This window comes from Capricornis sumatraensis, chromosome 2 (genome assembly GCF_032405125.1).
Source record: "Capricornis sumatraensis isolate serow.1 chromosome 2, serow.2, whole genome shotgun sequence".
Classification (NCBI taxonomy): domain Eukaryota; kingdom Metazoa; phylum Chordata; class Mammalia; order Artiodactyla; family Bovidae; genus Capricornis; species Capricornis sumatraensis.
The window spans coordinates 211352846-211377505 of record NC_091070.1 but is presented as its reverse complement, the minus strand read 5'-3'; the positions used below and the strand labels follow the sequence as shown (position 1 = coordinate 211377505).

Below are 24660 nucleotides of genomic sequence, written 5' to 3'. Positions count from 1 at the left end.
TCTCCACAGATGCATCAGGAATACACCTTCAGACACAGAAGTGCATGCAGAACACCAGCTGCGAGAGGACAGAAGTCCCTGACCAGAGGACAAGAATATACAGAACCACGCAAAACTCGGTAGGACAAAGGAACTAGGGGGAAAAACAGGAGTGTTAGTAGGACTGCACCTGCCTTCTGCTGGTGGGGAGACAGAAGCAGGGGTCCGAACCCCACATCGGGCCAACTGTCTGGGTCAGAGGAGAAACATTTTAAGGCTGAGAGCGAAACAGCTGACTTGTGGCAGCCTAAATGGAATCAGAATCAGACAGTCCTTCCTGCAGTCATGCATACCCCAGACAGGGATGCAGGTCCCCTGGAAGGTACAGAGGCTGGGAGCTGGAGTTTAGGGATTGTGGAGCAATCCCAGGGCGAGGGCTGCTGTTGACTGCAGACAGACAGATCGAGGGGATGTGAGGGAGGAGATTGTGGTGAGAAATGCCTATGGAGAAAAACCGGGCAGCCACGGAAGCAAGGCAATACTGCTGAGTCACACATAGCGGATGGAGCCATTATTATAGCCTCCCTCTCCTCACATGCCATGGGCACCTGAACAATAAAGAGCCTGGCCCATCAAATGCCTGACGCACTGAACTACAGAGCGGGACCCCACCCAGGGTGCTCCTTCAAGTGACTGATGTGCCGAACTACAGAGCAGGACCCCACCCAAGGTGGGGTGCCTTTAAGTGCCTGAAGCTCCAATCTACAGAGTAGGACCCCAGCCAGGGGGGCCCCTCTAAGTGCTCGATGGGCCGGTCAGCAGAGAAGGACCCTGGGCAAGGGAGCCTTCTAAGTGCCTGAATGGGTGGAGCTACAGAGAAAGACTGGCCAAAGAGGCCTTCTGATCGCCAGCTACAAGAGGCTGGAAAAAAGACTCTGATAGGGCCATAACTCCTGTGGTGAAGGCAGTCTGTGTCCCTGCACATCTGGTGCCGCCAGGATCCCCACAAGCCAAGCAGCCGTGCCACCTTCACGCTCAACTCTCACTGGGGCAGAGCTGCCACAGGCAAAAAGTCTTGCAACTATGCACACAGGGTCACTTCGGTCGTGTCCAACTCTGCGACCCTCTAGACTGTGGCCTGCCAGCCTTCTCTGTCAGGGAGGGGGTCTCCAAGCAAGAACACTGGAGCGTATTGGACAGTACAGGTTGCCATACCCTTCTAGAGCACTATATTTCCTGCTGCGCTAGTCGCCAACTCCCCTGAGTACCTGGTGCTGCCAGAACCCCTGCGACCCAAGCAGCTGCACCGCCTCCACACCTGGCCCTCACAGGGGCAAACCCAAGTCCTCCAGGGCAGCCACAGGAGCAAACCCCAGTGGATGACCCACTTGCAGAGGTGGAAATAAAACTACTATTGAAACACAGGGGCAGTGTGGCTAAAGATGGAGACCCCAAACCTTCCCACCAGCTCTACAAGCTGCTGATTAAATCCACATGATCAACTAGGCAGACTCTGTGTCAATGGAATATACAAAAGGTCATTGAGAGCTCCCGCAAAAGAAAGCACACTGGTCCTGATAGCTGTGGACATTGGCGGCAAGAACAAACCGGAGCAGTACCAGATTAGACTCTGAGCTGCCCCCACAGCAGGTCCAGAGATCAGCACCATGTTGGAGGGCACGCTAGCGAGGTGAGTTGGACTGTGACTCCCAGCGAGCTGAAGCACTCTGACAGCAGTGACTCAAGAAAAACATTTATTATTCTTAGATTTTGACTTGTTCTGTAGATTCTTTTGGATTTTTTTTCTTTTTTCTTTTTTTCCCTTTTTTCCCTCCTCTGTTGTCATTGTCCGTTTTATCAGCACTATAAAATCTAATTAAGCTTTCGAGCTTTTTTTTTTCCTCAGTCACATTTTTTTTGTTGTTATAAACCTCTGCCTCTGTGTTGGGCTTTTGCAGTTCTGTGCAGTTTTCTTTTCTCTTTTTTTAATTTTAATTTTTAATATTTTAAACGTATTATTTTTTCTACATTTATTCCTTTGTTTGCTTTTCCTACTGTTCTTTTCCCCTTGCAGTTAATCTTTAATGTATATAAATCTTTATCTACCTCTATTTACGTTTGAATATCTATTCTTTCTTTTCTTTCTTTCCTTTCCTCCCAGCATATTTGTTAGCTTTATTTTCATTGCTTTATTCCCCACTTGGCACCTTGCTTTAGTTTTGTTTTCCAGTTTGTGCTTTAGTTAGTTTTGTTCTGGTAGATATAATGTTTGGTTTCCTTCGTTCACTGGGTCAATCTATTGTACTTTATTTTTGTTGGGCTGTTTCAATTTTGCTTATAGGTGTATACATATATGAATATATTCAGTCACACTTTTGATTGTTGTTATAAACCTCTGCCTCTACATTGGGCTTTTGCAGTTCTGTGGAGTTTTCCTTTTTTTCCCCTGTTTTCTTTCTTCTTCCTTTTTTTTTTTTACTTTTCTCTTTTTTATATTTTTAACTTTTAAAACCTATTTTATTTTTCTATATTTATTCCTTTGTTTGTCTTCCCTACTGTTCTTTTCCCCTTGCAGTTAATTTTAATGTATATAAATCTTCATCACCTCTATTTAACTTTGCATATCTATTCTTTCTTTTCTTTCATTCCTTTCCTCCCAGCATATTTGTTAGTTTCGTTTTCATTGCTTTATTCCCCACTTGGCACCTTCCTTTAGTTTTGTTTTCCAGTTTGTGCTTTAGTTAGTGTTGTTCTTAACTGTTAAATATAATTTTTTATTTCCTTTGTTCACCAGGTCAATCTACTGTACTTTATTTTTATTGGATTTTTTGACTTTGCTCATGGGTGTATATATATGTGTGTGTATGTGTATATTCCATTATTTTAATTATTATTTGCCTGATTTTGTAACTGCCATTTGTCTGGGGTTCATCTTTGGTTTCTCATTTTTGAATATTTGTTTTAATTTCACTTAATGCCATAACAAACCACCTGTGGAATCTTCGTTCCTGACCAGAGATCAGGCCCTGAACCTTTGGAGTCGGAGCACTGACTCCAAGACCCTAGACTAACAGAGAACTAACCTTAGGAGGTATCAAATAGTGAGAACTCATGCAAAGGAAACCACTTGAATACAAAACCCAGCATCACCCAACCACCAGTAGCACCCTGTGCAGAACACCTCATCCAAACAACAAACAAAACAAAAATACAAGCCCCATCATCAGCAGATAGGATTACCACCTCCCTAAGCCTTGCCCATCTGAGGAAAAATGAACAAACAAAAACTCAGCACAAACCTCACCCTATAAGCTTACACAAACCACTGGACCAAACTTAGGAGGGCAGAAACCAAAAGGAAGAAAGAATTCAACTTTGAAGCCTGGGAAAAGGAGACCTCAAACACATTAAGTTAAAAAAGAAATAATGAAAAGGCAGAGAAATACTACACAAATGAAGGAACAAACTAGAAACATAGAAGTTCAGATAAATGAAGAGGAAATAGGCGAACTACCTGAAAAATAATTCAGAATAATGATAGTAAAGATGATCAAAAACCTTGAAAACAAAATGGAGAAAATGCAAGAATCAATTAACAAAGACCTAGAAGAATTAAAGAATAAACCTATAGAGACAAACAGCACAATTACCAAAATTAAAAATACTCTAGAAGGAATCAATAGCAGAATATCTGAAGCAGAATAATGAATCAGTGAGCTGGAAGATAAAATAGTGGAAATAACTTCTGAAGAGCAGAATAAAATAAAAAGAATCAAAAGAACTGAGGATAATCTCAGAGACCTCTGGGACAATATCAAATGCACCAACATTCAAATTATAGGGGTCCCAGGAGAAGAAGAGAAAAAGAAAGAGTATGAGAAATTTTTTGAAGAGATTATAGTTGAAAATTTCCCCAACATGGAAAAGGAAATAGTCAATTAAGTCCAAGAGGCACAAAGAATCCCATACGGGATAAACCCAAGGAGAAACATGCCAAGACACATACTAATCAAACTAACAAAGACTAAACATAAAGAAAGAATATTAAAAGCAGCAAAGGAGAAGCAACAAGTAACATACAAAGGAAACCCCATATGCTTAACAGCTGATCTTTCAGCAGAAACTCTGCAGGCCAGAAGGGAATGGCAGGATATATTTAAAATACTGAAAAGGAAAAATCTACAACCAATATTACTGTACCCAGCAAGGATCTCATTCAAAATTGATGGAGAAATAAAAAGCTTTCCAGACAAGCAAAACTTAGGAGAATTCAGTACCACCAAACCAGCTTTACAACAAATGTTAAAGAGACTTATATAGTCAAGAAATACAAGAGAAGGAAAAAGATCTACAAAATCAACTCCAAACAAGTAAGAAAATGGCAATAGGAACATATATATCAATAATTACTTTAAATGTTAATGGATTAAGTGCTCCAACCAAAAGACACAGACTGGCCGAATGGATACAAAAACAAGACCCATATATATGCTGTCTACAAGAAACCCACTTCAGACCTCAAGACACATATAGACTGAAAGTGAGAGGATGGAATAATATATTCCATGCAATAGGGAGCAAAAGAAAGCTGGAGTAGCAATCCTCATATCAGATAAATAGACCTTAAAATAAAGAATATTATAAGAGATAAGGAAGAACACTATATAATGATCAAGGAATCAATCCAAGAAGAAGACATAACAATTGTAAATATCTATGCACCCAACATAGAAGCACCTCAATATATAAAACAAACACTAACAGACATAAAAGGAGAAATTGAAAGTAACACAATAATAGTAGGAGACCTTAGCATCCCACTCACACCAATGGACAGATCATCAAAACAGAAAATTAATAAGGAAACACAAGTCTTAAATGATACATTAGATGAGTTGGATCTCATTGATATCTTCTGGACATTCCATCCAAATGCAGAAGAATACACCTTCTTCTCAATTGCACATGGAACATTCTCCAGGATAGACCACATCTTGGGTCACAAATCGAACCTCAGTAAATTTAAGAAAATCGAAATTATATCAAGCATATTCTCCAACCATACTCTATGAGACTAGATATCAATTACAAGAAAAAAACTGTGAGAAACACAAGCGCATGGAGATTAAACAGCGCGTGACTAAATAACCAACAGGTTACCGAAGAAATCAAAAGGGAAATCAATTCTAGAAACAAGTGACAATGAAAACATGACAACTCAAAACCTGAGGGATGCAGCAAAAGCAGTTAGTTCTAAGAGGGAAGTTTATAGCAATACAATCCTACCACAAGAAATAAGAAAAACATTGAATAGACAACCTAACTTTACACCTAAAACAACTGGATAAAGAACAAAAAAATCCCCAAAATTAGTAGAAGGAAAGAAATAATAAAGATCCAAGCAGAAATAAATGAAAAAGAAGTGAAACAATAGTAAAGATTAATAAAACTAAAGGCTGTTCCTTTGAGAAAATAAACAAAATTGACAAGCCTTTAGCCAGACTCACCAAGAAAAAAAGAGAGAAGAATAAAATCAACAAAATTAGAAATGAAAAATGAGAGGTTACAACAGAAATAACAAAGGATTATAAGAGACTATTAAGAACTACTATCTGACAATAAAATGGATAATCTGGAAGAAATAGACAGATTCTTAGAAAAGTTCAATCTTCTAAGACTGAACCAGGAAGAAATAGAAATTATGAACAACCCAATTACAAGCACTGAAATTGAAGCTGTGATCAAAAATCTCCCAAAAAAACAAAAGCCCAAACCAGATGGCTTCACAGGAGAATTCTATCAAACATTTAGAGAAGAGCTAATGCATCCAGTCCCATCACTCCATGGGAAATAGGTGAGGAAACAGTGGAAACAGTGTCAGACTTTATTTTGGGGGGCTCCAAAATCACTGCAGATGATGATTGCAGCCATGAAATTAAAAGACACTTACTCCTTGGAAGGAAAGCTATGATCAACCTAGATAGTATATTCAAAATCAGAGACATTACTTTGCGGACTAAGGTCCATCTAGTCAAGGCTGTGGTTTTTCCATTAGTCATGTATGGATATGAGAGTTGGCCTGTGAAGAAGGCTGAGCGCCGAAGAACTGATGCATTTGAACTGTGGTGTTGGAGAAGACTCTTGAGAGTCCCTTGAACTGCAAGGAGATCCAACCAGTCCATTCTGAAGGAGATCAGCCCTAGGATTTCTTTGGAGGGAATGATGCTAAAGCTGAAGCTCCAGTACTTTGGCCACCTCATGCGAAGAGTTGACTCATTGGAAAAGACTCTGATGCTGGGAGGGATTGGGGGCAGGAGGAGAAGGGGACGACAGAGGATGAGATGGCTGGATGGCATCACTGACTCGATGGACGTGAGTCTGAGTGAACTCCGGGAGTTGGTGATGGACAGGGAGGCCTGGCGTGCTGCGATTCATGGGGTCGCAAAGAGTTAGACACGACTGAGCGACTGAACTGAACTGAACTGAATGCCTATCCTTCTAAAACTCTTTCAAAAAATTGCAGAGGAAGGAACGCTTCCAAACTCATTCTATGAGGCCACCATCACCCTGATACCAAAATCAGACAAAGAAAACTACAGACCAATATCACTGATGAACATAGATGCAAAAATCCTCAACAAAATTTTAGCAAACAGAATTCAGCAGCACATCACAAAACTCATACACCATGATCAAGTTGGGTTTATTCCAGGAATGCAAGGATTCTTCAATATATGCAAATCAATCAATGTGATACACCATATTAACAAACTGAAAGATAAAACCATATGATAATCTCAATAGATGCAGAAAATGTCTTTGACAAGATTCAGCACCCATTTATGATTTAAACTTCCCTGGTGGCTCAGAGGATAAAGTGTCTGCCTGCAATGCAGGAGACCCGGGTTCAATCCCTGGGTTGGGAAGATCCTCTGGAGAAGGAAATGGCAACCCACTCCAGTATTCTTGCCTAGAGAATCCCATGGATAGAGGAGCCTGGTGGGCTACAGTCCACGGGGTCGCAGAGTCGGACACGACTGAGCAACTTCACTTCACTTCACTTCAAAAAATAGACATAGAAGAAACTATCTCAACATAGTAAAAGCCATATATGATGAGCCTACAGCAAACATTATTCTCAGTGTGAAAACCTGAAAGCATTTCCCCTAAGATCAGGAACAAGACAAGGGTGTCCACTTTCACCACTATTATTCAACATAGTTCTGGAAGTCCTAGCTACAGCAATCAGAGAAGAAAAAGAAATAAAAGGAATCCAGATCAGAAAAGAAGAAGTAAAGCTCTCACTGTTTGCAGATGACATGATACTGTACATAGAAAACCTTAAATAATAATAGTATTATTTAGGTAGTATCAGAAAATTACTAGAGCTAATCAGTGAGTTTAGCAAAGTTACAGGATACCAAATCAATACACAGAAATCACTTACATTTCTATGCACTAACAATGAAAAATCAGAAACAGAAATTAAGGAATCAATCCCATTCACCATTGCAACAAAAAGAATTAAATATCTAGGAATAAATTTACCTAAGAAGACAAAAGAACTGTACACAGAAAATTATAAAACACTATTGAAAGAAATCAAGATGACATAAATAGAAGGAGAAAGATTCCATGTTCCTGGTGGGTAGGAAGAATCAACATTGTGAAAATGACTCTACTACCAAATGCAATGTACAGATTCTATGTGATCCCTATCAAATTACCAATGGCACTTTCAACGGAACTAGAACAAAAAATTTCACAATTCATTTGGAAACACAAAAGACCCTGAAGAGCCAAAGCAGTCTTGAGAAAGAAGAATGGAGCTAGAGGAATCAACCTTCCTGATTCAGATTATACTACAAAACTACAGTCATCAAGACAGTATGGTACTAGCACAGAAACAGAAATCTAGACCAATGCAACAAGACAGAAAGCCCAGAAATAAACCCATGCACCTATGGGTACCTTATTTTGGACAAAGGAGGCAAGAATGTGCAATGAGGCAAAGACAACTTCTTCAATAAATGGTGCTGGGAAAATTGGACAGCTACATGTAAAAGAATGAAATTAGAACACTTCCTAACACCATACACAAAGATAAACTCAAAATGGATTAAAGATCTAAATGTAAGACCAGAAACTATAAAACTCTTGGAGGAAAACATAGGCAGAACACTCGTTGACATAAATCAAAGCAAGATCCTCTATGACCCACCTCCTAGAGTAATGGAGATAAAAACAAAAGTAAACAAGTGGGACCTGATTAAACTTAAAAGCTTTTAGACAGCAAAGGAAACTATAAGCAAAGTGAAAAGACAACCCTCAGAATAGGAGAAAATAATAGCAAATGAAAAAACTGACTAAGGATTAATTCCCAAAATATACAAGCAGCTCATGTAACTCAATGACAGGAAAAACAAACAACCCAAACAAAAAATGGGAAAAAGACCTAAACAGATATTTCTCCACAGAAGACATACAGATGGCTAACAAACACATGAAAATATGCTCAACATCATTAGAGAAATACAAATCAAAACTACAGTGAGCTATGATCTCACACTGGTCAGAATAGCCATCATCAAAAAGTCTACAAACAATAAATGCTGGAAAGGGTGTGGAGAAGAGGGAACGCTCTTGCACTGTTGGTGGGAATGTAAATTGATACAACCACTATGGAAGATGGTATGGAGATTCCTTAAAAAACTAGGAATAAAACCACCATATGACCCAGCAATCCCACTCCTAGGCATATGACCTGAGGAAACCAAAATTGAAAAAGACACATGTATCCCACTGTTCATTGCAGCACTATTTACAATAGCTAGAATATGGAAGCAACCTAGATGTCCATCAACAGATGAATGGATAAAGAAGTTGTGGTACATATACACAATGGAATATTACTCAGCCATAAAAAGGAAGGCATTTGAGTCGGTTCTGATGAGGTGGATGAACCTAGAAGCTATTATACAAAATGAAGTGACCCAGAAAGAGAAAGCTAAATATCGTATTCCAACGCATATATACGGAATCTGGAAAAATGGTACTGAAGAATTTATTTACAAGGCTGCAGTGGAGAAACAAACATAGAAAATAGACTTACGGACATGGGGAGAGGGGAGGAGAGGGTGAGATCTATGGAAAGAGTAACATGGAAACTTACATTACTATATGTAAAATAGAAAGCCGACAGTAATTTGCTATATGATTCGGGAAACTCAAACAGGGGTTCTGTGTCCACCTAGAGGGGTGGGATGGGGCAGGAGATGGGAGGGAGGTTCCAAAAAGAGCAGATATATGTATATCTGCAGCTGATTCATGTTGAGGTTTGACAGAAAGCAACAAAATTCTGTAAACCAATTATCGTTCAAAAAAAAAAAAAAAAAGACTGAGAAAAAAATAAAATAAAGAACCAAAACACCCCAGACCTTTTGAAAGCAAGCAAAAAGTGGGAGCTTTAGGCCATGACTAGCCAAGCCAGAAACCTGCTCACTCAGGATCCAACCATTTGTGGAAGCTGCACTCCACACTGGCACCGGCACCTCATTCATTACTAAGTGTCATTGTTAATGGAACTGAAATGCTGCTGCTTTGGCTTGATCTTTGAGGTTAACGTTGTCTCTTGTGAAATGGAGAGAATGCTTTTCCATGTTATGCTCAGTTGGAGAGGTCCTGCAGTGAAATTGCTTCAGCTGTTAGTTATGTCATTCTTCTCCTTACCACCATGGATATCCAGGCAGGGACTCCACAACCTCGGGCACTAATGATTCCATGAGAGTCACACTCCTGCTGAAACTCCATTCCTATTGATGTTATCACCACCACCAGCTCTGGGAACCAATGAAGCAGGAACTCAGCCATGCTACATGCTGGTAGAGCTGGAATTCAGCTGTAGCCCAAAGGCCATGAAACTTGGACCCTGTATGGTACTCAAGGCCAAAAATTCCATGTCTTCACTCCTTGAAAGTCAGAAAGAAAACTCTCTTAATGAATTATCAGTGGAAGAGAAGAGGGGAGCTATAGTAAGGTTGACTGAGCCCCACATTGTTATAGAGATCAATGATTTGATTCTTCTAATTCTGATGCTGGGAGGGATTGGGGGCAGGAGGAGAAGGGGACGACAGAGGATGAGATGGCTGGATGGACGTGAGTCTGAGTGAACTCCGGGAGTTGGTGATGGACAGGGAGGCCTGGCGTGCTGCGATTCATGGGGTCGCAAAGAGTCAGACACAACTGAGCGACTGAACTGAACTGAACTGAACTGAATTTAATTCTATTACCCATGTCTCCCGGGATGCACACCCACCACCAAAGCAGCTAGACTAGAATTATCTCCAGTATCAGCCACTATTTTGTACCTGGAACCAGAACTCTCTTCATTACTTAGGATCTACTGCTAGAGCTGGCTCTTGTACTCAACTCCTTTTTCTATGCTTCAGGAGTTCCCCCTTAGTAGCTTCTGGTTTCCTTTCTTTGCACCAGACTTCTGTTTGGGTCATGGTTACATATATTCATAAAGAGTTCATGACTTATTTTCAGGAGTGCATCAAGACCTTGTGTAAATCAGTAGATGCAAATGGATACAAAGGGAAGAGGATTCTTTTCAGAAACACCTGAGCCCCAGTTTATATCTGTGGATTTTCAACCCGGATGCATGACTCTTGACTATCACATATCTCCACCTCCTGTCTCTCTTGTGACAGTTCCTTTTTTACATCTTTAATTGTGGAATTTTTTTCCTGCTAATCCTTAGGTCATTCTCATAAATAGTCGCTCTGTAAGGAGTTGTAATTGGTGTGTCTGTGGGAGGAGGTGAGTTCAGGGTCTTCCTATTCTACCATCTTGACCACTTCCCTCTAAGAATTTTCTGATTTTCCTTGTGATTTCTTCTTTGATATTTGTTGTTTAAAAAGAGAATTGTTTAATCTCCACAACTGTGTAAATTTTCCAGTTTTATTTTTGATACTGATTTCTAACCTCATCTGCTGTGATCAGAGAGATACTTTTTTGATATCTTTTAAAATCTGTTGAAATTTGGGATTTCCTTGTCAGTCCAATGGGAATGGGACCTTCCAGAGCAGGGAGTCTGGGTTCAGTCCCTGCTAGGGGAGCTAGGATCCCACATGCCTCATGGACAAAAAACTAAAACATAAGACAGAAATAATATTGTAATAAATTCAATAAATACTTGAAAAATGGTCCACATCAAAAAAAATCTTTAAAATAAAATCTCTTGAAGCTTAATTTGTGGCCTAACATACAGTCTATCCTGACAAATGGCCAATAAGTACTTGAGAACAGTATGTATGCTATTGTTGATGGAGCATGTTCTGTACATGTCTATTAGATTATTTTGGTTTATTGTGGTGTTTAAGTCTTCTGTTTCTGTACTTTTTTTTTTTAAGTATAATTTCCATTTTATTGTCTTTTCAGAGAAACCAATATTTCTTCAGTCTTTAAGGACTTGGATCCTTACATGGGCTTTGGTGGAGGACGTGGGGCAGCACCCGCAGGTCTAAATCGGGGTGGAGGTGTTCGGTCCTTACGGGCTTCCCGAGAGCGATTCCTGACTACCTTGCTGTGAATGGCACAACTCACGCAGTAATGTAGTTTCACATACAGCTTGGGAAGCACGTAGGCGTCGAAAACACTCGCTTCAGAAATGTCCCTGACGGCTGCGGCCTCTGCGATGTGGCGAATGACGAACTTCTTAATGGCCTTATCCTTGGGCACGCATCAGGCACAGTTGGGGCAGCGAATAGGCTGCACGTGGCCGCGGCCCTTTTTGGCGCGACCATTGTTCCTTCTTTTCTTGGTCATCTTGGAAGCGCCGAGGTGAGAGAGCTGTTTCTGTGCTTCTATCTGGTTGATCCATCTACTACTGAGAGTGGAGTATTGACGTCTTCAGCTATTATTGTGGAACTATCTATTTCTCCCTTCAGTTCTTTCAGCTTCTTCTTCATATATTTTGATGGTAATTTGGTGGCAAAATTTATAATTGTTCTATCATTTTGCTGTATCAAACCATTTATTAATATACAATGTCCTTTTTTAATCTCTTGTAAATTTTTTATTTAAAGTTTGTTTTGTCTGATATTAGTACAGCTCATTTGGTTACCAATGCATGAGATAATTTTTTTCATATTTTCACTTTCAACCTCTTTGTATCTTTGGATATCAAGTGAATCTCTCATAGACAGCATATTCAGTTCAGTTCAGTTCAGTCACTCAGTCGTGTCCGACTCTTTGCGACCCCATGAATCGTGCAGCACGCCAAGCTTCCCTGTCCATCTCCATCTCCCAGAGTTCACTCAGACTCATATTCATCGAGTCGGTGATGCCATCCAGCCATCTCATCCTCTGTCGTCCCCTTAGTTGCATCGTATATTTTATCCGTTCTACTAAGTTCCCTCTCTTGACTGGAGAGGTTAATCTGTTCATGTTTAATTACTGCAACTCTCTTCTGTCATTGTGTATTTGTTCTCCATATGCCTTCTAGCTTTTTTTGTCCCTTGTTGACTGCATTACTATCGTCTTTTGTGTTTAGTTGCATTTTTTTTAGTGAAACATTTAGATTTGTTTTTCATTTCCTTTTATGTATATTCTAGAGCTATTTCCTTTGTGGTTTCCATGGGAATTAGATTTAACATCCTAAAATTATAACACTATAATTTGTATTTACATCAGCTTAACTCCAATAACATACAAAATTGCTCCTTTACAGCACTGTCCAAACCTCTTTCAGCTGTTGATGTCAAAAAAAATTATATCTTTATACAATTCATGCTTAAAAACATAAACTAATAGTTCTTTTAAATTTATTAGTATTCTAAATTATGTAGAAAAGAAGATTTGGAGTAAAAAACCAAAGTTAAAGTAATAACAGCTTTTGCACACATAACTTTTAAAAAATGTGTTAGTATCTTAAATTATAGAGAAAGCAAACAAAATACACTTATAAGCGACTGTTACAATAATTGCTAAGTCGTTTCAGTCGTGTCCGACTCTGTGTGACCCCATAGACAGCAGCCCACCAGGCTCCCCCATCCCTGGGATTCTCCAAGCAAGAACACTGGAGTGGGTTGCCATTTCCTTCTCCAATGCATGAAAGTGAAAAGTGAAAAGTGAAAGTGAAATCACTCAGTCGTGTCCGACTCTTCACGACCCCATGGACTGCAGCCTACCAGGCTCCTCTGACCATGGGATTTTCCAGGCAAGAGTACTGGAGTGGGGTGCCATTGCCTTCTCTGTGTTACAATAATACTTGCTCTTATAACTGACCATTTATTTACCTTTACCGACATCTTTATTTCTCCATACAGCCTCAAGTTACTATCTAGTGTCCTTTTCTTTCACTTTGCAAGATGCCCTTGAGCAGATTATAGTGTAACAAACTCCTCAGCTCTTGTTTTTCTGAAAGTCTTATTTTAATTTACTCCTCACTTTTGAAGGACAGTTTTGTCAATATAGTATTCTTTGTTGATGGTTTTTTTTTTTCTTTTAGCACTTTAAATTTATCTGCCACTCATGGTAACCCACTCCAGTATTCTTGCCTGGAAAAACCCATGGACCGAGAAGCCTGGTAGGCTACAGGCCATGGGGTCACAAAGAGTCAAACATGACTGAGCGACTTCACTTTCACTTTCTGGTGTCCAAAGTTTTTTGATAAGAAAGTTGCTGATAATCTTATTGATGATCCCTTGGATGTGACAAGCCACTTATCTCTTGCTGATTTCAGGACTCTCTCTCTCTCTGTCTTTGTCTTTTGGAAGTTTGATTATAGTATCTCTCAGCATGAGTCTTTTTGAGTTCATCTGCCATGGGGATTGTCTTGGATCTTTCTGTTCATGCCTTTCATCACATTTGAGTAGTTTTCAGCCAGTATTTTTTTACATATTCCCTCTGCTTCTTTGTCCGTCTCCATTTCTTCTGGGACTCCTATGGTGCATATGTTCATTCACATGATGGTGTCCCACATGTCCCTTAACTCTGTTCACTTTTCTACAATCTTTCCTTTTTCAATTTGTCAGCCTCAATAATTTCCTTTGTCCTATCTTCAAGTTCACTGTCATTTTCTTCTGCCTGCTCAAATTTGCCTTTGAATTCTTCTAGGGAATTTTTCATTTCAGTTCTTGTGCTTTGCATCTCTATGATTTCTTTTTTTGTTTGTTTGTTTGCTTGTTTTAGATTTTCTGTTTAATGATATTTCCATTTTGCTTATACTGCTTTCTTGATTTTCTCCACACTTTCTTTTTGTTCTTTGAGCATCTTTGAGGCAGTTGTTTTAAAATCTTTGTCTAATATATTTTCCATGAGATCTTTTTCAGGGGTAATTTCTATTGGTTTATTTTTCTTCCTTTGAATGGGCTACAATTTCCTGTTTCTTTGTGATATTTTGTTGAGCACTGTACATTTTAATCAGTTCTTTTAATTTTAGCCATCCAAAATCAGAAGAGTATGAGGTGGTATCCCATTGCAGTCTTAATTTGCCTTTATCTAAAACATTATAATGTTGAACAATTTTACAAATGTTTACTAGCCCTTTGGATATCCTCTTTTGTAAACAACTCATTAATGCTTTTACCATTTTAAGACTTCAGTTGTATTTGTTTTAATATTACTGATGGAAGAGTTCCTGATATATTTCTGTTATTAATTATTTTTCTAAATATATGCTGCAAACATTCTCTATAAGTTTGTGATTTGCCTTTACAATCCCTAATTTTGTCATTTTGTTGAAGAAAAATTTGTAATTTGAACAAAATCAAGATTACCAATATTCGTTTTATAGCTAATTTTTAACTACAGGCCTTAAATTAAGTCCTGTTTAAGAAATCTTTGCCAACCTGAAGGTAATGAAGATATCTCCTCTTTTAGATTTCTTTTAGAAGCTTTACCATTTTGTCTTTCGCACATAGGTCTATGCTTCATCTCCAATTTTAGGTACAGCACGAGGTGGAGATCAAGGTTATTTTTTTTTATATTGTTAGTTCAAAAGACCCACTTTCACCCTCACTGAATCACAGTAGCATTTTAGTTAAAAATCAGAGGACTATATAGGTGTGGATCTATTTCTTCTCTTCTACTCTGCTCCATTGAGCTAATTGTCAATTTTGGTACCAATTACACAGTATCTTAAAGCAATGTCCACCTTGACTTCAGCTTCTGGCAATGGTGAAATAGCAGGCCCCATGATTACTCTTCCACCAAAAAGAAGTAGAAAACATGGCAAAGTATATGAAACAACTGTTTCATACATTGGACACATAGTGCAGACCTGGGACCCTGAGAGAAGGAAAACAAGTGCAGTGAGCCCTGTGAATTTCCCAGAAATCTGCTTGGAGATATATTCTGGACCATGGTACAGAGTAGATGATCTGATCCTAAGCAGAATTCAGAAGTCTTATTTAATTGGGTATAGAAACTGGAATTCATGGAACCTGACTTAGCTTCAACTCACAGGCAAAGTTATAAATAAAAGGAACCCTGAAGAAAAAGAGCTCTAGAAATCTGGTTAAAGGTCCCCTTGGGTTTATCCTAACCTCCAAACCACACACAAAAAGGGGAATAGCACGGGGCAAAGAACATGTAAATAATTGTAAAATTAAAAGTTATCAGAGCTCACACAAGTTTTGGAGACATCCAAACTCTGAACAGTTAGAGTGGAGAGTCCCCATTTAACACCTGTAGCATTCAGTAAAGTTCTCAGGAGGATCATGTATTTGTAGTAAGGCTAAATTTTGCCTACAGTAAAAGCTACTCCAAACTAGCCCTGATAAAACTTTAAAACAGTGCTCAAGAAGATCAATATGATTTGAAATAATTTAGTTGCCTCATAGTAGAAAGTACAAAGCTCTTTAAAAGGAGACACTGAAACTCAATAACATACCATCCACACACATATACATAACTTTCATATATGACTTTCTTTTGAAAGCATAACTTTTTCTTTCGAAAGCATAACTTATGAAAACATAACTTTCACAATGCCCAACATCTAACCCAAAAATAATATACATGCTAGGAAACTGTGACCCATAATGAAAAGAAAAAAATAGTAAATAGATACAAATATCAGAAATGAGAATAATGGAATTATCAAACAAGGACATTAAATAGCCATCATATATGTGTTTAATATAATCAAGAATGTGAAGGAAAACGGAACATGATGACAAGAGAAATAGAAGACTTGAAGATAACTACGTGGAATTTCCAGACATAAAAAATACGGTATGAAAAAGTCACTGGATGAGGCTAATAACAAATCAGACACTGGAGAAAAAAAGACCAGTAAAGTTGACAACACACAATAAAACTCCAGAATGAAGACAGAGAGAGGGGATAAAAAGACTAGGAAAAATGAACAGACTGAGTGGAACAATTTCAAGTGGGTAGAAAGAAGCCCACCAAGCTGTGGGGATGATGTTGCCACCCCAGTGGGTCTGAATGGCAGCACATCTAACCAAAGAGGAAATTTCTCCAGCCTTAAAATCTTGTGATGCTTGCCTTGCTAGATTTTTTACTTTTTTGAACCCATTGCCCCTTCCTTGCTTCCTGTTTCCCCCTTTTGGAATCGTAACATCTTTCCTATGCCTATTCAATCTTGTATTTTGGAAACTCATAACTTGTTTGGTTTCACAGGTGCACAGCTGGAGAATAATTTTGTCTCCGAATGGATTCTACTTTGAGTATTATTCATATACGACTTAGATGAGATGACTTTATAGAATTGATGCTAAAATGAGTTAAAGTAAAAGTGAAAGTGAAGTTGTTCAGTCATGTACAACTGTTTGCAATACCATGAACTGCAGCCCACCAGGTTCCTCTGTCCATGGGATTCTCCAGGCAAGAATACTGGGGTAGGTTGCCATTTCCTTCTCCTGGGGATCTTCCCAACCCAGGGATCGAACCCAGGTCTCCCCTCTTGCAGGCAGACTCTTTACCCTCTGAGCCACCAGGGAAGCAAAAAATGAGTTAAGACTGTTGCAGATGTTGGGCTGGATTGGATATATTTGGTTTATGAGAAGGTCATGAATTTGGCAGGGTCTTAGGCAGCAAGGATGAAATACAATGGACTTAAAAGTTTGTGTCCCCCCAAAATTCATATGTCAAAATCTGACCCCCTCCTCAGTGTGATGGTTATTACAAAGTGGAGCATTTTGAGGTAACTAGGTCATGGGAGCAGAGCCTTGATGAATAAAATTAAATAATCATCATAAACAAAACTCTTTCAGAAAATGGGTGAGAAAACATCCCAACTTGTTTATAAGAACAGCATTATTGCCATATAAAGGCCAAAGATATTTCAAAAACATAAAACTACTGATCAATATCTCTCACAAACATAGGCACAAAAAACCCTAGGCAAAATATTAGCAAACTGAATAAAACATTATATTAAAAAATATGTCTTGATATCTGAAAGTATAAGTCCTCCAAAGTCCTTCTGTTAAGATTGCCTTGGCTATTCTAAGCCATCGATATTTCTATATAAATTTCAGAATCAGCTGTCAACTTCCATAAAAACAATCATGCTTAGACTGTCACTGAAATTGAATTGAATCTATAGATTAATTTGAGCAGCACTGACATCTTAATAACATTGAGACTTCCAATCTATGAATGTGGTATGTCCCTTCGTTTACTTGGTTCTTCCCTAAGACTATCTTCAGATATTTCAGTTTAGAAAGTCTTGCACATCTTTCATTGAATTTATTAATAGAATCTGTGTGTGTGCATACATACACATTGGTAAATGATATTATTTTGTTTTCTCATTGCTTGCTGCTGTTTTACAGATATACCATTATTTTTGCATGCTGATCTTGTACCCAATAACCTTGGTTGTTGTTCATTGTTCAGTCGCTAAGTCATGTCCAGCTCTTCTAGACTCCATGGACTGACGGGCTTCTTTGTCCTTCACTATCTCCCGGAGTTTGCTCAAACTCACGTCCATCAAGTTGGTGATGCCATCCAACCACCTCATCTTCTGTTGTCACATTCTCTTCCTGCCTTCAATCTTGCACAGCAACAGAGTCTTTTCCAAGGAGTCAGCTCCTCGCACTAGGTGGCCAAAGTACTGGAGTTTCAGCTTCAGCATCAGTCCTCCCTCCAGTGAATATTCAGACTGATTTCCTTTAGGATTGACTGGTTTGATCTCCTTGCTGTCCAAAGGACTCTCAAGAGTCTTCTCCAGCACCACAGTTCAAAAGCATCAATTCTTCAGCACCTAGCCCCCTTTATGGTCCAACTCTCACATCTGTACATGACTACTGGAAAAACCATAACTTTGACTATATCTTTGTTGGCAAAGTGATATCTGCTTTTTAATATACTGTCTAGGTTTGTCATAGCTTTTCTTCCAAGGAGCAAGTGTCTTTTAATTTCATGGCTGCAGTCACCATCTGCAGTGATTTAGGAGCCCCCCCCCAAATTAAACCTGTCACTGCTTCCACTTTTTCCCCTTCTATTTGCCATGAAGTGATGGAACCAGATGCCATGATATTAGTTTTTTGAATGTTGAGTTTCAGGTCAGCTTTTTCACTCTCCTTTTTCATCCTCATCAAGAGGCTCTTAGTTCCTCTTCACTTTCTGCTATTAGAGTGATAACATCTGCATATCTGAGGTTGTTGATAGTTCTCCCAACAAGAAAATTCACTTTTTAATTCTAATATTTTGTCAGTTCAGAATTACACACAATCATCTGCAAATATTAATAGGTTTAGTTCTTCCTTTCCAGTCATTTTAACACATTTCTTTTTCCTTCTTTATTTCCTTTTTTTACTCACTAGAATCTACAAGAAAATGTTGAACGACATGGTGACAGCTGACATCCTTATCTATTTCTGAACTCAGGAATACAGGGCTCAAAATTTCATAATGAAGAATAAGATTAGGTTTAGAGCTTTTGGCAAGTAGCTTTTATCAGAATAAGGAATTCTTTCATTCCTCATTTTCTGAGACTTCTTATCATAAATGGGTATTGATATTTATTAAATCTTTTTTCTGAATCTATAAAGTTTTTATTTATTCTGCTAATATGGTAGGTAAACTATATCAATTGCTTTTTAATGTTAAATCACATCTTGCATTTTAGAATAAACTCTCACTTGTAATGTATTATCCTTTTCGTATATCATAAAAATAAGTTTGTCATAATCTTGCTTGTGATTTTTGCACTTCTGTTCATGAAGGATATTGGTCTGTAACTTTCCTTTCTTATAATGCCTTTATCATATATCGTTGCTATGGTGTTCTCACAAAATTGAGAATCCTTTGCTCTTTTTTCTATTCACTGGAAGAGTTGTTGACTAATGATATTAGTTCTTCCTTAAATTCTGAAGGTATACACTAGTCCTCTGGCCTTGGAACCTTCTTTGTGGGAAGGCTATACTTGTAGATTCATATTATTTACTGTATAAAGAGAGCAGTTCTAATTTTTATTTATTTCTAGTACAGAACTACATCTTTCAGAGGATTTTCTCATTTCAGGTTTATTATTTTTTAAATATTTTCCTACAATTACTTCCCCTATTGCTACTTATATTGATAATTTGGCTTTTCAATCTTATATTATCAGTTTTGCAGGTTATTTACCAATTTTATCAATCCTTTCAAAGAACCAACTTTTGGCTCTGTTGACTTTATCTTTTGAATGTCTACTTTGTTTTGCATTGCTTTCTGTTCCTTATTCTTTTCCTCTGCTTCCTTAGGTTTAATTTGTGTACTTTTTTTGTGGTTTCTTGGGATGGAAGCTTAGACCGTTGGTTTTAAATCTTTCCTCTTTTCTAATATATTTATTTAAAGCTGTAATTTCCTTTCTAAGCATTGCTTTAGCTGACTCTCACAAGTATAACAAAGTATTTGGAGCTCAATGATAATGAAAATGCAATATCATTCAACTCAAATATTTTATGATTTACCTGTGATTTCTTCTTTGACTCATGGATCAATTAAGAGTGAATTGTGGGACTTCCCTGGCAGTCCAGGGGTTAGGACCCCATGCTTTCACTTCTGAGGTCCTTGGTTGGAGAGCTAAGATCCCACCAGTATTAGTGAATTGCTTAAAATACAAATATTTGAAGATTTTTTCTGATTGCCAATATAATTTCACTGTGGTCAGAGAATGAGGTCAGGGCAACTTTTGAAAGTTGCTGAAAATTGTTTCCTGCTATATCATGTTGTGCCTAAAAAAAATGTTGTTGAGTATCGTCTTATTTTCTTGGGCTCCAAAGACTTTATTTTCTTGGGCTCCAAAACCACTGCAGATGGTAACTGCAGCCATGAAATTCAAAGACGCTCGCTCCTTGGAAGAAAAGCTATGACAAACCTAGACAGCATATTCAAAAGCAGATATATTACTTTGACAACAAAGGTCCGTCTAGTCAAGGCTATGGTTTTTCCAGTAGTTATGTGAGAGTCGGACTATAAAGAAAGCTGAGCAATGAAGAATTGATGCTTTTGAACTGCAGTGAGGGAGAAGACTCTTGAGAGTCCCTTGGACTGCAAGGAGATCAAACCAGTCAATCCAAAAGGACATCAGTCCTGAATATTCATTGGAAGGACTGATGCTGATGCTGAAACTCCAATACTTTGGCCACCTAATGCGAAAAGCAGTCTCATTGGAAAAGACCTTGATGCTGAGAAAGATTGAAGGCAAAAGGAGAAGAGGGTGGCAGAGGATGAGATGGTTACATAGCATCACCAACTCAATGGACATGAACTTGAACAAACTCTGGGAGATAGTGGAGGACAGGAAAGCCTGGGGTGCTGCAGTCCATGGGGGTCAAAAAGAGTTGGACACGACTGAGCAAATGAACTAAACTGGTTGTGTCTTATAAATGTCAATTGGGTGCAGTTGATTAACTGTGTCATTTAAACATTTTATATTCTTACTGAATTTTTGTCTATGTATTGTATCAGTTTTGAGAGAAAAACACTACCTCTCCAGTCTAATTGTAGATATGTCTATCCCCGCTTTTAGTCCTGTTAGTTCGTCCTTTACATATTTCCTACATTGTTTTAAGATGTATTATTAGATCATATAAGTTTAGATTTGCTATCTACGTTGGATGGACTCTTTTATCATTGAGTTGATGTCATGCTGTGTTAGCCACTCAGTGGTGCTCAACTGTTTGTGACCCCATGGATTGTAGCCAGGCTCCTCTGTCCATGGAATTCTCCAAGCAAGAATATTGGAGTGGATTGCCATACCCTTCCCCAGGGGATCTTCCTGACCCAAGAACTGAACCTGGGTCTCCCGCATTGCGGACAGATTCTTTACCATCTGAGTCACCAGGGAAGCCCCTTAAGAAATATCCTTTTTCCTCTCCATTAATACTTCTTGACTCAAAGTCTACTTTAATATTAATATAGCTGCACCAGCATTCTTTTAATCAATATTCATGTATCTTTTCCATATTTTCACTTTCAGCTTGTCTGTATCCTTTTATATAAAGTGTATCTCATAAAAAGCAAATTGTTGGGTTTTGTTTCTTATCTGATCAGACCAGTGTTGACTCCTAATTTGATCATTTAGTGATTTACATTTAATGTAATTACTAATATAGTTTGGCTTATCTCTGTTACCTTGCTGTTAGTTTTCTCTCAGTCCCATTATGTCTTTGTTCTTTTATGTTACTTACTTGCCTTTTTTAAATTAATTGGTGTTTCTCATTTTCTGTTTTTCACTTCCATCACCTTCTATTGCTGTATATCCTTCTATAATTCTTTCCGTGTTTACCCTAGAGGTTGCAATATGCATTCTTGACTTATGACAGTCTATCCTACACCAGTTTTTCTTATATTGTAGGCATACTAGTGAGGTATACTGGCGATGCCTTCCTCAGTTTTGGTCTTTATCTCACCTTTTTTCTGGCTGCACTGGGTCATCATTGCTGCAGGTGGACTTTCTCTAGTTGTAGCGAGTGGGGGCTACTCTTCATTACGGTGCACAGGCTTCTCACTGGGGTGGCTTCTTTAGGAGCAGAGCACAGGCTTTAGGCACGTGGTCTTCAGTAGTTGCAGCACACAGGCCTCCTTGCTCCTTGGCATGTGGGATCTTCCTGGACCAGGCAGGGATCAAACTCGTGTCCCCTGCATTGGCAGTTGGATTCTTAACCACTGACCACAGGGAAGTCCCATTTTCACCTTTTATTTTATTTTATTTTGACAGTGAAAAGAGTTTTTATTTGTGTGTTTATGCAACCAACTTGATACACAGGTATATTTGTTTCTCATTGCTTTCAATTATTAGAAATTAGGTTTTTTTATTTTTATTTTTACTTTATTTTCCTTTACAATACTGTTGGTTTTGCCATACATTGACATGAATCCACCACAGGTGTACATGAGTTCCCAAACATGAACCCCCCTCCCACCTCCCACCCCATATCATCTCTCTGGATCATCCTCGTGCACCAGCCCCAAGCATCCTGTATCCTGCATCGAACATAGACTGGCGATTCGTTTCTTACATGATAGTATACATGTTTCAATGCCATTCTCCCAAATCATCCCACCCTCTCCCTCAGGGTCCAAAAGTCCGCTCTACACATCTGTGTCTCTTTTGCTGTCTCGCATACAGGGTCATCATTACCATCTTTCTAAATTCCATATATATGTGTTAGTATACTGTATTGATGTTTTTCTTTCTGGCTTACTTCACTCTGTATAATCGGCTCCAGTTTCATCCATCTCATTAGAACTGATTCAAATGCATTCTTTTTAACGGCTGAGTAATACTCCATTGTGTATATGTACCACAGCTTTCTTATCCATTCATCTGTTGATGGACATCTAGGTTGTTTCCATGTCCTGGCTATTATAAACAGTGCTGCGATGAACATTGGGGTACATGTGTCTCTTTCAATTCTGGTTTCCTCTGTGTGTATTCCCAGCAGTGGGATTGCTGGGTCATAAAGCAGTTTTATTTTTTTTTATTTTTTTTAGTTTTATGAATGTTGAGTTTTTGTGTTTTTTTTTTTAAATTTTAAAATCTTTAATTCTTACATGTGTTCCCAAACATGAACCCCCCTCCCACCTCCCTCCCCATAACATCTCTGTGGGTCATCCCCATGCACCAGCCCCAAGCATGCTGTATCCTGCGTCAGACATAGACTGGCGATTCAATTCTTACATGATAGTATACATGATAGAATGCCATTCTCCCAAATCATCCCACCCTCTCCCTCTCCCTCTGAGTCCAAAAGTCCGTTATACACAGCTGTGTCTTTTTTCCTGTCTTGCATACAGGGTCGTCATTGCCATCTTTCTAAATTCCGTATATATGTGTTAGTATACTGTATTGGTGTTTTTCTTTCTGGCTTACTTCACTCTGTATAATCAGCTCCAGTTTCATCCATCTCATCAGAACTGATTCAAATGAATTCTTTTTAACGGCTGAGTAATACTCCATTGTGTATATGTACCACAGCTTTCTTATCCATTCATCTGCTGATGGACATCTAGGTTGTTTCCATGTCCTGGCTATTATAAACAGTGCTGCGATGAACATTGGGGTACATGTGTCTCTTTCAATTCTGGTTTCCTCGGTGTGTATGCCCAGCAGTGGGATTGCTGGGTCATAAGGTAGTTCTATTTGCAATTTTTTAAGGAATCTCCACACTGTTCTCCATAGTGGCTGTACCAGTTTGCATTCCCACCAACAGTGCAAGAGGGTTCCCTTTTCTCCACACCCTCTCCAGCATTTATTGCTTGCAGACTTTTGGATCACAGACATTCTGACTGGTGTGAAGTGGTACCTCATTGTGGTCTTGATTTGCATTTCTCTAATAATGAGTGATGTTGAGCATCTTTTCATGTGTTTGTTAGCCATCCGTATGTCTTCTTTGGAGAAATGTCTATTTAGTTCTTTGGCCCATTTTTTGATTGGGTCGTTTATTTTTCTGGAATCGAGCTGCATAAGTTGCTTGTATATTTTTGAGATTAGTTGTTTGTCAGTTGCTTCATTTGCTATTATTTTCTCCCATTCAGAAGGCTGTCTTTTCACCTTGCTTATATTTTCCTTTGTTGTGCAGAAGCTTTTAATTTTAATTAGATCCCATTTGTTTATTTTTGCTTTTATTTCCAGAATTCTGGGAGGTGGATCATAGAGGATCCTGCTGTGATTTATGTCTGAGAGTGTTTTGCCTATGTTCTCCTCTAGGAGTTTTATAGTTTCTGGTCTTACGTTTAGATCTTTAATCCATTTTGAGTTTATTTTTGTGTGTGGTGTTAGAAAGTGATCTAGTTTTGTTCTTTTACAAGTGGTTGACCAGTTTTCCCAGCACCACTTGTTAAAGAGATTGTCTTTACTCCATTGTATATTCTTGCCTCCTTTGTCAAAGATAAGGTGTCAAAGATAAGATATGTGTGTGGATTTATCTCTGGGCTTTCTATTTTGTTCCATTGATCTATATTTCTGTCTTTGTGCCAGTACCATCGGAGAAGGCAATGGCACCCCACTCCAGTACTTTTGCCTGGAAAATCCCATGGATGGAGTAGCCTAGTAGGCTGCAGTCCAAGGGGTCGCAAAGAGTCGGACATGACTGAGCAACTTCACTTTCCCTTTTCACTTTGATGCATTGGAGAAGGAAATGGCAACCCACTCCAGTGTTCTTGCCCGGAGAATCCCAGGAACAGGGAAGCCTGGTGGGCTGCCGTCTATGG

The 24660-nt window shown here is 38.7% G+C and overlaps 1 pseudogene; it reads right to left on the bottom strand.

Annotated features, from left to right (window-relative positions):
• Positions 1 to 11460: 11460 nt before the first annotated feature.
• LOC138073814 (small ribosomal subunit protein eS26 pseudogene) lies at positions 11461 to 11808 on the bottom strand (annotated as a pseudogene).
• Positions 11809 to 24660: the final 12852 nt, after the last annotated feature.